The following is an 11,110-nucleotide window of genomic DNA, read 5'->3' on the forward strand; positions in this document are numbered from 1 at the left end:
GGTGAGCAGATTGGTAGGAGATCTTGGTGGTAGATGTTGGGGAGATGTGTAGGATTTAGAGCTTCAAAAAGATGAAAATATTTGGAAGCAACAAAAAATAGTGGACAACAGACATATCCTGCAATGGGTATATGAAGGAGGCAGGTGGGTCAATAAATATTTGCATATTCATCATGCAAAAATTTGGGATGTCATGAAATTGAGAGAAAATGATAGGGTGGGCTGGCGAGGTCATGGTATGATGTCATCTCATTTTTAAAGATATAAATTTGACTAGGGATAGAGGTCATTTGCAATGGATAGGAAGGTGATATTTGAAAATAGGAAGGAATGGAGAAATTTCAAATTTGGGAGAATCCCTAGATACCATGGTGGTTGAAATCAATCTAGGTTTGGTTGGCTTTGGCATAAAAATGGGACAATGCTAAAATTTGAGAATATTGGTAGTGACTCAGACCATTGGAGAGTCAAAATGAAGAAGGATAATGCTAGAGACAATGGAATGGCTCATCCTTTGGTTTTGCCCAAATCATATTGGGAATTTAAAAAATGTAAGCAAATATCCTTTGACTATTATTCTAGAAGAAACATTTGAATATTTCTAGACATAAATCAAATGAACAAAGTTGTTGATTGTTTAAAAGAAGTAGGATTGTTCATCAAATGGAAAGAGAGGATAGACTTATTTTCCCCCTCTCTCTCAGGAGATTGAATTTATATGAATTGGGTTATCTAGAATCAAAAGGTGGAAAGAGAGGATAGATTCATTGTCTGTCCTACTCTTAAATCCAAAGGCCATGATAAACTGGAATGTTGGTCTAGGGTTAAAAGTAATTAGGTGGAAACATATATATAGAAGTAACAACTCTACACCAATAAAAGTAGCTTTGTAGTGAAGAAAAGATAAAGTCTTCAAATAAACGATGCTCCTCAAATAAAGAACTAGAAGAAGGGCTATATTAGAGTATAAAAAATATTTCTCTAAGGGAGGACATACTCTTTGAGGGAATTATTTTAGATCCTCATAAAAGCGGTGTCATAGATCACAACCTGAACATATTGAAAGACCCTAAATTAGGGGAGGATCCCACAAAAATTTAAGAACTCTATATTGATATCATAGATGAGGAAAACCAAGATATAATAGGATTAGAAATAGAAGCAATTTAAATTGAACATGAGCGGTTGTAAGGGGGTAATGAGAATAACATTCTCTGGTCACGTTCCAATTTGAGTTTAATATTTAAAACACCTCTAAATTTTGAAGTGGCTATTGGTCTTGAGATGACTCCATCCCAAGATATGAGAAGGATATCAAAGATGATAGGGACTAAGCCAATCAAAGAAGAAGCAGTACCAAAATCTGAAATGGAAGATTTAAGAGAAGAAAAATTTGAAGAAACTATGACCTTAGAGGAAAGAATGCTAGAACAAAGACAATCTACAATCAAAGAACCCAAAATTAAATAATAAAGAAAAAGAGAAGCAAAATCAAACAAAACAAATTTGGTAATTATAGCTAGTGCCTCTGGACAGAGGAAATCAAGATCTAGGAAGGATTTCCTTCCCAAAACACAATGATAATCATAACATGGAATGTTAGGGGCATCAATTTCCCCAACAAATGCTTTATGATGAAGTACAAAATTGACCAAACTAAATCAAATATTTTCTCACTACAAGAGACAAAATTAAAATTGGAATAAAGCAATAATAGGCTAAATTGCCAAAAAAAGTGGAGAGGGCATTTTGTTGGCTCCAAAGGAGGTTTTGGAGGTCTTTTAGTTATATGGAACCCACTTAAAGTGGATGGTGTTGTGATTGGAGATAAGAGATGGTGAATTATGATGAAGTGTAGAATTCCTCAAAATAATGATATGTTTTGTCTCATCAATGTCTATGATCCTATATCAATAATTCATAAAAGAGAGATAGAAGCAGCCATCTGAAAAGATTGAAGAATGTAGAGGAGAAAACAAAATCTTAGTGGGAGACTTTAATGCCACACTAAAAAATCAAGAAAATATTATCCTAAGGTCTTGGGACATGGTTAGGGGGAGTGGGCTTCCATGTGATAACTAGGGTCGTGAGAGAATAGGCTACAAAGAGGTTCCTTGTAAGGATGCTTGAAGTCTAGCAGTTACCAAGAGAACATTGGAGGTTTTCTTGATTTAAATAAGTGATAACCATATTAATTAATTAGATGAGTTGGGTAAATAGGTTTCATCTAAACAAGGAAACCAAAATTGAGATGTGCATGGGAAGGTTGTGGAGATGATGTAACCAAACTCCCTTGATTCCCTCATAGGCTAAGACAGTTCCACATGTCTATCGGGGTGATGGGTGGAGATCCCAATATATAAATATATCTTCTATGTGAGGATAAAATGTGATGACACTCTTCCCTACATATGTCCTTGTGCCTTATGCCATTATTGTTTATTGGCCTATGGAAGTTTTATGCTTTTGATTTAGCCATGTGTTGTGATTTGGATTGTTGTATATGTGATTGATTTTCAATTGTGTTGTTTGTCTTGTTGAGATCTCTTTGGTTGTTAGGTGTTAGGTTAGGTCTAGAGTGTGTGAGGGACTTGGTGTTGTTCTCTGTAGTATGGGGGGTGGTTCCTTATGGTTTTGCATGGTCAGGTGGTTTGATGCCTCCTTCCATTGGGATGTTCTTCTTTGGATGCTTTTGTGCATGGATATGGATTCTTTATGTCTTAAATTATTGGATGGATTCTTGGAGCAGGTTAATGTAATATTATTCATTTGGCATTTATACTAGTAGGATTTATGAGATATTTGTATTTCTCGATTGAGAACTATGCATCTTAATATAAGAGGATCTTGAATCTATATGTAATTGAAAATGATGTATTAAGTTGTGATCATGATTCTTGTAACAGGCTATGAAGTTGATATTATTGTTAAATCTATGTTGTATCTTGGATATTGATCATTTATGGGAATAAGGATTTGGATTCATAGTTAATACTAAGATGTCATTGGATTAATCTTGAATAGAATTGTTGATCCTAATTGTAAATTTGACAACTATAATTCTTCTTCATTTCCATGTAAAAATGGGTCACTTTAGTGTGAATGGTTCGTCATATGTTTGGATGTATTCATAAAAAAAAGGAATATATGTGAATTCCCAAAGTTCGGCAAAGCTTTAAAAGCCATAATTGTACTTCATGCTATGATGGTGAAGGGTCACAAATCATATTTTTGAGAAAATCGAGAAACTCTTTGTATTTGTATTTGCAATCCTATGAACATTTTCAAAGTAAAGGATATGATTCAAAGTAACATGTTGACTTCTAAACTTTAAGTTAAATGATCCCTCGAATTGCCAATAAATGAATGATAATATTGTATTGTCTTGGATTGCTATTGGCATTTTCAAAGAGTTTAAAGTAAAACATGATCATCAACGATCTAAGCTGGCAGTTGACCAAGTATTAGTAGCAGGTTAGTAGAATAATCAAAGCGCCCATATCCACCAAGTTCAAAAAGTGAGTTGATTGTTACCGCTAAGTTGGTGAATAACATAAGTGACCGATATGTTTCTTCAGATAATCATGCAATTTTTAAGTATTGACAACTTCTTCATCGGTGAGTTGGCCAACTTTAACAAGTTACCAAACATTTCATCATCTCTATTCTCATCGACAAGATGTGAGTATTTCAAAAGACAACGCCTTCCCCTTGAATGTCCATCTGGCGGATTGAATACACCACGTGGTTTGTGAAAGATAACAAAGTCAGTTTGTAACTACCTCCACCATCTGCTTTGCATGCCGATAGATATGCATGCTATCGTGCTCCCTAACTCTACTCGCAGGTATTGAAGATGAGATGTTTGAGTGCCTTGTATTCTGTAGAGATGTGGTATGTGTATCAGATGGTTCTCTTTAAAGAAATGTAAAGTATAAACACCAAAGTTTAAATGCCTATCATTGCAATAAAAATAGTTGTGAATAATATTCTGCCAGCCTACAACCGAATTCCATGATTTTCTGCCAATAATCTCCTTGCTCCCACAACATGCCTTGAGGAGATGTCATTCTCTGCACATGATTGTTATTGTTGCTCAATGTGAATATGTTGATAAGAGTTTAAGAAAGTGCAATGTGTATTCCGCCACCTTAGGCGATATTGTTTCTCCTTAGCCATCGATGATATTGCTTCTATTTGTATTTTGGTGATGCCGTTTGTCTCACATCGCAATTAGAAGTGCTCCGGTCGACCTGCATGCAAAAGCCGACAAAGTATTTTAAAGAATGTCATCACATCAAGTTTTAAAGTTATTTATATATTGTATACAATGAGGACTAACTTTATAGAATGGCTCAAAAGAAATCTTATCTCGTGGAATGCATGAAATGAGAAATTTAGAAAAACACAAGTGATCAAATGGCAAGGTTTCTGTCAGATTTGTTTTAGTTTGAAATATCCTTCGACTTGCAGCATATCAGAAAAGATGTCATCTTACAAATACCTGCTATAGGTAGAGGGTTCTCCAAATGTAAAGAATAGATATGCATGATTACTTTCTGCACTGGCAGAGTAATGTGTTATAAAAGAGCTTTAAAGACTTCCTTGTGATTAAAGAGGAACTTATGTAAGTTTCCGTTCAAATAGATATCATTCATGGATTGAAGAATACTGGGTCGGTTTACTTCAAAACCTATGCTCGCTATCACAAGGAACTTTAAATATGTTATAAGTATTCTTTCCAAATACAGATTGAAGAAGGAGTTGTGTTAGATATAATGAAATATGGAGAATGAGAGATATGATTTGTTTAATAAACTATCCCAAAGAAACATAATGCAATGATTCTAACAGTAGCATGGTGTTGTTTTAAATGATCTTTCATGCTTTCAACCCTATGGGATAAGAGGGAGTCAAGAGATATTTTTAAACATTGTTTACAAATTTCCAATTTGCTGCAATTGGTAATAAAAAAACATTTTAGAACTTCTTAGTATAAGAATCTGCAAAACACATCATCATGAAATACAAGGCTCAAGAGTATGAGTATGCCCCGATGATGACCACCATGATTCCAGAGGTTCATGATACCAAGATTGGGCACATAAATTTGCAGGAGATCAAAAAGTTCTTCATGGAAGGTGACAGATCCAAATTGTCTTGTAGAGTGGCAGGAAGCGGCTTGATTGAAGTAGCATGTTTTCCCATAGCAATTCAATGTACAGATTTGATGATGGAATGCTCAAAAAGATATAATCCAGATGCAAGAGTGATAAGAGCTGCAGATGGATCCTTAATGGCCAAACTTGATGGAATTTCAATAGCTATCATTCTTCGTTTGCCATATAAGGAAAAGTTCACTCACATCGATACGCAAAAAGATTACAAATACTTCAGTGATAATAGAAGCACATGCCTCCACAATCTGGCTAAAGAATGGATGGTTGCACCACGAGGAGGACAGTCTCAGCTTCCAAAAACACTCCATCGTTCTCTTTTCATCAAATAAATTTGCTACTTGATTATCTTACTCCATAGAGTGACAGGAAGTCCTGATTCCACTGAGTTCGAAATGTGGATGTACCTTTATATACTAGTCATCTCTGCCGATAAGCAATTCATTGACTAGGGTTATTTCATCAACAACTGCATACATGACCAGTTAGTGCACTTCAAAACACATCAACGCTTCCATATGACCTCTTACTTGATATATGCTATTTCTAATTTGAGGTCATGGCCAGGGTTAAGTACTAATGGTGTCCTGAATCAAGAAACTCAAGCTTACCATTATTATAAGCAATTGCAACTTGAGGAAAGCTTTGTGTATTTCAAGCGGGTGAATGATGCTTTCAGAATGTGCACAGTAAGTTTATTACAAGGAGACATTGCCACCAGAATATCAAAGGAAGCCACTAAATTGATAAAGAAATATGGAAGTTTCTTCATCCAGTTTTCGAGATTTACCTATCTTCGAGTAGGAGGATTTGAAGGTTATTGAAAGGAAATAAAAGAGCAAGGAAAGGAAAATTAATCCAAGAAAGTTTATGATGAAGTAATAGTTACCATGAGAAAAGCAAAGACCTTGGAGCATCACCCAAATGTAAAGAAGGAGGCACAAGAACTTTTGAAAGGGGAAAAGCAAAGAAAAACCCCTTGTGATATTATGAATGAGGCAATGCCTAAAAATGAGAGAGAGAGAGAGAGCAAGAAGCTCTTTACAATATATTGTCATTAAGAAGAAATGAGAGAGGAGGCATCTCTTAAATAGAGATGAGGAGAGGAGTTACAAAGTAACTCCCAAATCTATGAATGCCACCATTCATAAAATGTGTGTGCCATGTGTCCACATCCTCTTATGGAGGAAATCTAATATTCCTTAATAAAGGAAAATAAAAGAAATGACTTGTCCTCACACATGTACTAGAGGACAAATTACATGTAGGAATTCCAAAGGAATATCCTAAATTAAATAAAAAAATAAACCTAAGCTAAGTAAAGATTAAATATTCTAACACCCCCCCTTAAGCTTTACTTGGGGAGCTTACATCAAACCCTTCAATGGGTTGTAATCCAAGATTTTTACAATGAAATTGGAATTTTTCTTTACAAAGTGGCTTGGTCAAAATATCTGCAACTTGGTCTTCCCCCTTGCAATAGAGGAGTGAAACTTGCTTGTCTTCAATTTGTTCTCTAATAAAGTGGTGTTGGAGAGCAATGTGTTTTGTCCTTGCATGGAAAACTGGATTTTTAGCCAAGGCAATGGCACTTTGGTTGTCACAATACAATGGAGTTGGTTCATGTTGAGGTAGACCCAAATCTTCAAGTAATCTTCTAAGCCACAAGACTTCTTTGGAAGCATTAGTGCATCCTTTGTACTCAGCTTCAGTGGATCCAAGAGAGGTAGATTGTTGCTTTTTACTATTCCAAGAAATTGCTCCTGAACCAACAAAGAAACAATAACCACAAGTAGGTTTCCCATCATTGGGATCTCCATCTAGATCGGAATCAGTAAAACCTTTTAAAGTAAAATCAGAATTTGCATCATAAAACAAACCTACATTAATTGTTCCTTTAATATATCTTAAAATTCTTTTAGCAACTTTAAAGTGTGTTTGTTGAGGTTTAGACATGAATCTTGAAACCAAACCAACACTATAAGCAATATCGGGCCTGGTAAGAGTTAAATAATTTAAACTTCCAACTAATTGTCTATACAAAGTAGCATCAACAAGAGGAGTTTGCATATCAAGCATTAACTTAGTGCCTAATTCAATAGGAATTGAAACATGATGATCATCATTCATTTTAAACTTATCTATGAGATCTTGAGCATATTTACTTTGAGATAGGAAAATTCCTTTAGAGGTTTGCCAAATTTGCATTCCTAAGAAATAATGTAAAAGACCTAAATCAGTCATTTGAAATTTTTGATTAAGTTGAAACTTAATATCAGAAATCAAAGTATTGGAACTTGAAGTAAGAATCAAATCATCTACATACAAGATAATAATTATAATATCATCTTCACTATGTTTAATATACAAGTTAGGATCATTTTTACTTCTAATAAAGCCTTGAGAAAGAAAGAATTCATTAATCTTTGAATACCACTCCCTAGGAGATTGCTTTAATCCATAAATTGATTTCTTTAATTTACAAACTAAGTGTGCATTACCTTCTTTAATAAAACCAGGAGGTTGAGACATATAAATTTCCTCATGTAAATCACCATTAAGAAAAGCACTTTTAACATCCATTTGGTGAATAGGCCAATTCATTCTAGAAGCTAAAGCAAGCACAAGTTTAATTGTAGGCATTTTAGCAACAGGAGCAAAAGTTTCATTATAATCTAAGCCTTCAATTTGAGAGAAACCTCTAGCAACTAATCTAGCTTTAAATTTACTAACTTGATTATTAGCATTCAATTTAGTTTTATAAAGCCACTTGCAAGAAACAAGATTTTTACCATGAGGCAAGGGAACTAAATCCCAAGTTTGGTTAGAAATTAGAGTATCATATTCTTCCTTCATTGCTTTTTGCCAATGTGGTTGATTTTTAGCTTGATCAAATGTTTTAGGATCATTAGAATTCATAATAGTAGTCATTAAAGCATAATTACAATAATTAACTCTTCTAGCTTGAAGTTTATCCATTCTAGCTAAGTATTCATCACTATCTTGAATTAAAGATTTAAACCATTTAGGTCTTCTTTTAGAAGTAATGGATTCATCACTAGAAGAAGAGTCATGAGGAGTAGAGTTATTATTATCATCATCACTATCACTAGAAGGAATAGAAAGAGATGCATTAGGAGTAGGGTTAAGAGAAGGAGGTTGGTCCTCCACAAGCACAACTTTGGTTTGACCAAGTTCATCATCCTCCACTTTAGAACAATCATGAATGCCTTTTTCTGCAATACAAACATCTCTTGCAACTTTTACCTTGTTAGTAATAGGATTGTAAACTCTATAACCTTTAGTATTTTCATCATAACCAACAAAAATAAAAGGAGAAGATTTAGCATCTAATTTTTTTCTTTTCTCCTTAGGTTTGTGAACATAAGCTATAGAACCAAAAATTCTTAAATTCTGCAAATTAGGCTTTCTACCAGACCAAGCTTCTTTAGGAGTTTTATCCTTTAAGGCTTTGGTAGGTGTTCTATTAATTAAATAAGTTGCACAAGCCATAGCTTCAGCCCAAAATTTGTAATCCATATTTTTAGCATACAATAAACATCTAGCCATTTCAACAATTGTCCTATGCTTCCGTTCTGCCACACCATTTTGTTGTGGTGTATAAGGAACGGTAAGCTCATGTTTAATTCCAAAAGATTTTAAATAAGCATTAAATGCATTATTGACATATTCTCTTCCATTGTCAGTACGAAGAATCTTAATTTTAGAACCAGATTGCCTTTCTACAAACATATGAAATTCAGTAAAAACATCAAGCACTTGATCCTTACTATGAAGGAAATATATCCATGTTCTTCTGGAAAAATCATCAACAAAGGTAAGTGCATACCTTGAACCTTGGATGGAGGGATTCTCCATGGGACCCAAGAGATCACTATGAACGAGGTGCAATTTAGTGTATGCCCTCCAAGATTGACCATGAGGAAAGGGTTCCCTATGCATCTTACCACTCATGCAACCATTGCAAACAATTTGAGAAGGAATAATAGTAGGCAATCCATCAACCATATTTGCTTTTTGCATCAATGAAATATAATCAGAATTGAGATGGCCAAGTCTTTCATGCCATATAGTAAAATCAACAGTAGTAAGCAAAGAATACTTTGGAGGAGCAAATTCATAGAACTTGAATAAGTTATCACTATCCATTTTAGCAGTAGCAATAACATGATTAGTGTTTGGATCAATGATATAACATACGCCCCTATAAAAGTTAATCTTATAATCTTGACAAAGTTTAGGAACTGAAATCAAATTTGATTTTAATTCAGGAACATAAAGAACATCATGTAATTTCCCATTAGGAACATTCACATCACCAATAGCTTCAACTTTACAACTATGATTATTAGCTAATTGAACAGGAATATTAGAAGTATCGGGATGCAAAGATTCAAAACATTCTTTATGAGAAGTAACATGTTGAGATGCACCAGAATCAATAATCCACTCAAGTGGTTGAGAAACATTATAAGTACATGTAAATGCATGACGTGATGAATTACCATTATTATTATTACCCTTCTTATAATGAGGTTTATGTTGATTATTTTGATTATTTTGATTCATGGGCTTTTTACCATTTTGTTTCTTAAAACAATTATTAGTAATATGTCCATCTTTCCCACAATATGTGCAATGGGGTCTTGTTTGAGAATTATTCCTTTGATTATTGTGATTATTATTATGATTATTATTATGAGAATTATTATGATAGGATTTAGAATGAGATTGATAATTAGAAGATTTGTGATTATTATTATGATTATTATTATGATTATGATTATGTTTATTATTATTGGATCTAAAGTTATTATTATGATTTTGATTTTTAGACATAAAAGCATGTTCGCTACTTTTAAGAGTACCAAATTGAATTAATTTAGCTTCCTCTTGACGCAATAAATTACGAAAAATATCATATGTTAATTGAGTAGCTAAGCTAGGAATAGCAAGTTGAGCATGAATATTCGTAATAAATTGTTGAAATTGACGAGGAAGACATTTTTTAAGAATAAGATGAATTAAACGTAAATCAGCTAGAGTAACTCCTAAACCAGTTAATTGACTATTAACAGAATCAAACTTTAATAAGAATTCATCCATAGTTTTAAAATCTCTATACCTTAGATCTTCAAGTTGATCTTGAAGTTGAATTTTTCGGGATTCATTTGAGCTATCATAAGTAGTTTTTAAAATTTCCCAAGCTTCATGCGCTTTTGTACAATTTCCAATTAAAACATACAAATCAGGAACCATTGAAATACCAATTAAACCAAGTGCTTCCTCATTTTGAGCCTTCCATCTATCTATGTCAGCTTGAGGAGCAGATGTAGCGGGTTCAAATGTTTTATCAGTCGCAACATCCAAAAGATGCTTGAAACGAAAAATAAAAGAAATATGTGTTTTCCATGAATGATAATTAGAACTATTTAATTTAATTTCCGGAATTAATGTAGACATGATAGCAAGATAATGAAAAAAAAATTGCCCTTTCTATTAAAAAAACACCTGATTAAAGAACGAAAATTAACTTCCTTGATTGAATCAAATTTCAATAGCTTTTAAAAATTAAAAAAAATGTTTTTGCAAAAATATTAAAAAAAATATTATTTTAAAATAACAAATTTAAATTTAGATACTTAATTTTAATTGAACAAACTTTATATTAAAATTTTTTTAAATCTTTATTTTCAAATAACTTTAAAATTTTAAAAAAATAAAGTAAATAAATTATATTTGCTTTAAAAATTCTATAAATACAACTTAAGATTTAAAAAAAAATAATTTTAATTATATGAAAAACTTGATAACTAATTTTTTTTGCGTTATTAATCTTTATATATAGACTATTTTTTTTTAAAAGAAATAACACAAGATTGATAAAATTTAATATCAAACTAAGCTTGATT

Source organism: Cryptomeria japonica, chromosome 5 (genome assembly GCF_030272615.1).
Source record: "Cryptomeria japonica chromosome 5, Sugi_1.0, whole genome shotgun sequence".
In the NCBI taxonomy this organism is placed as follows: Eukaryota; Viridiplantae; Streptophyta; class Pinopsida; order Cupressales; family Cupressaceae; genus Cryptomeria; species Cryptomeria japonica.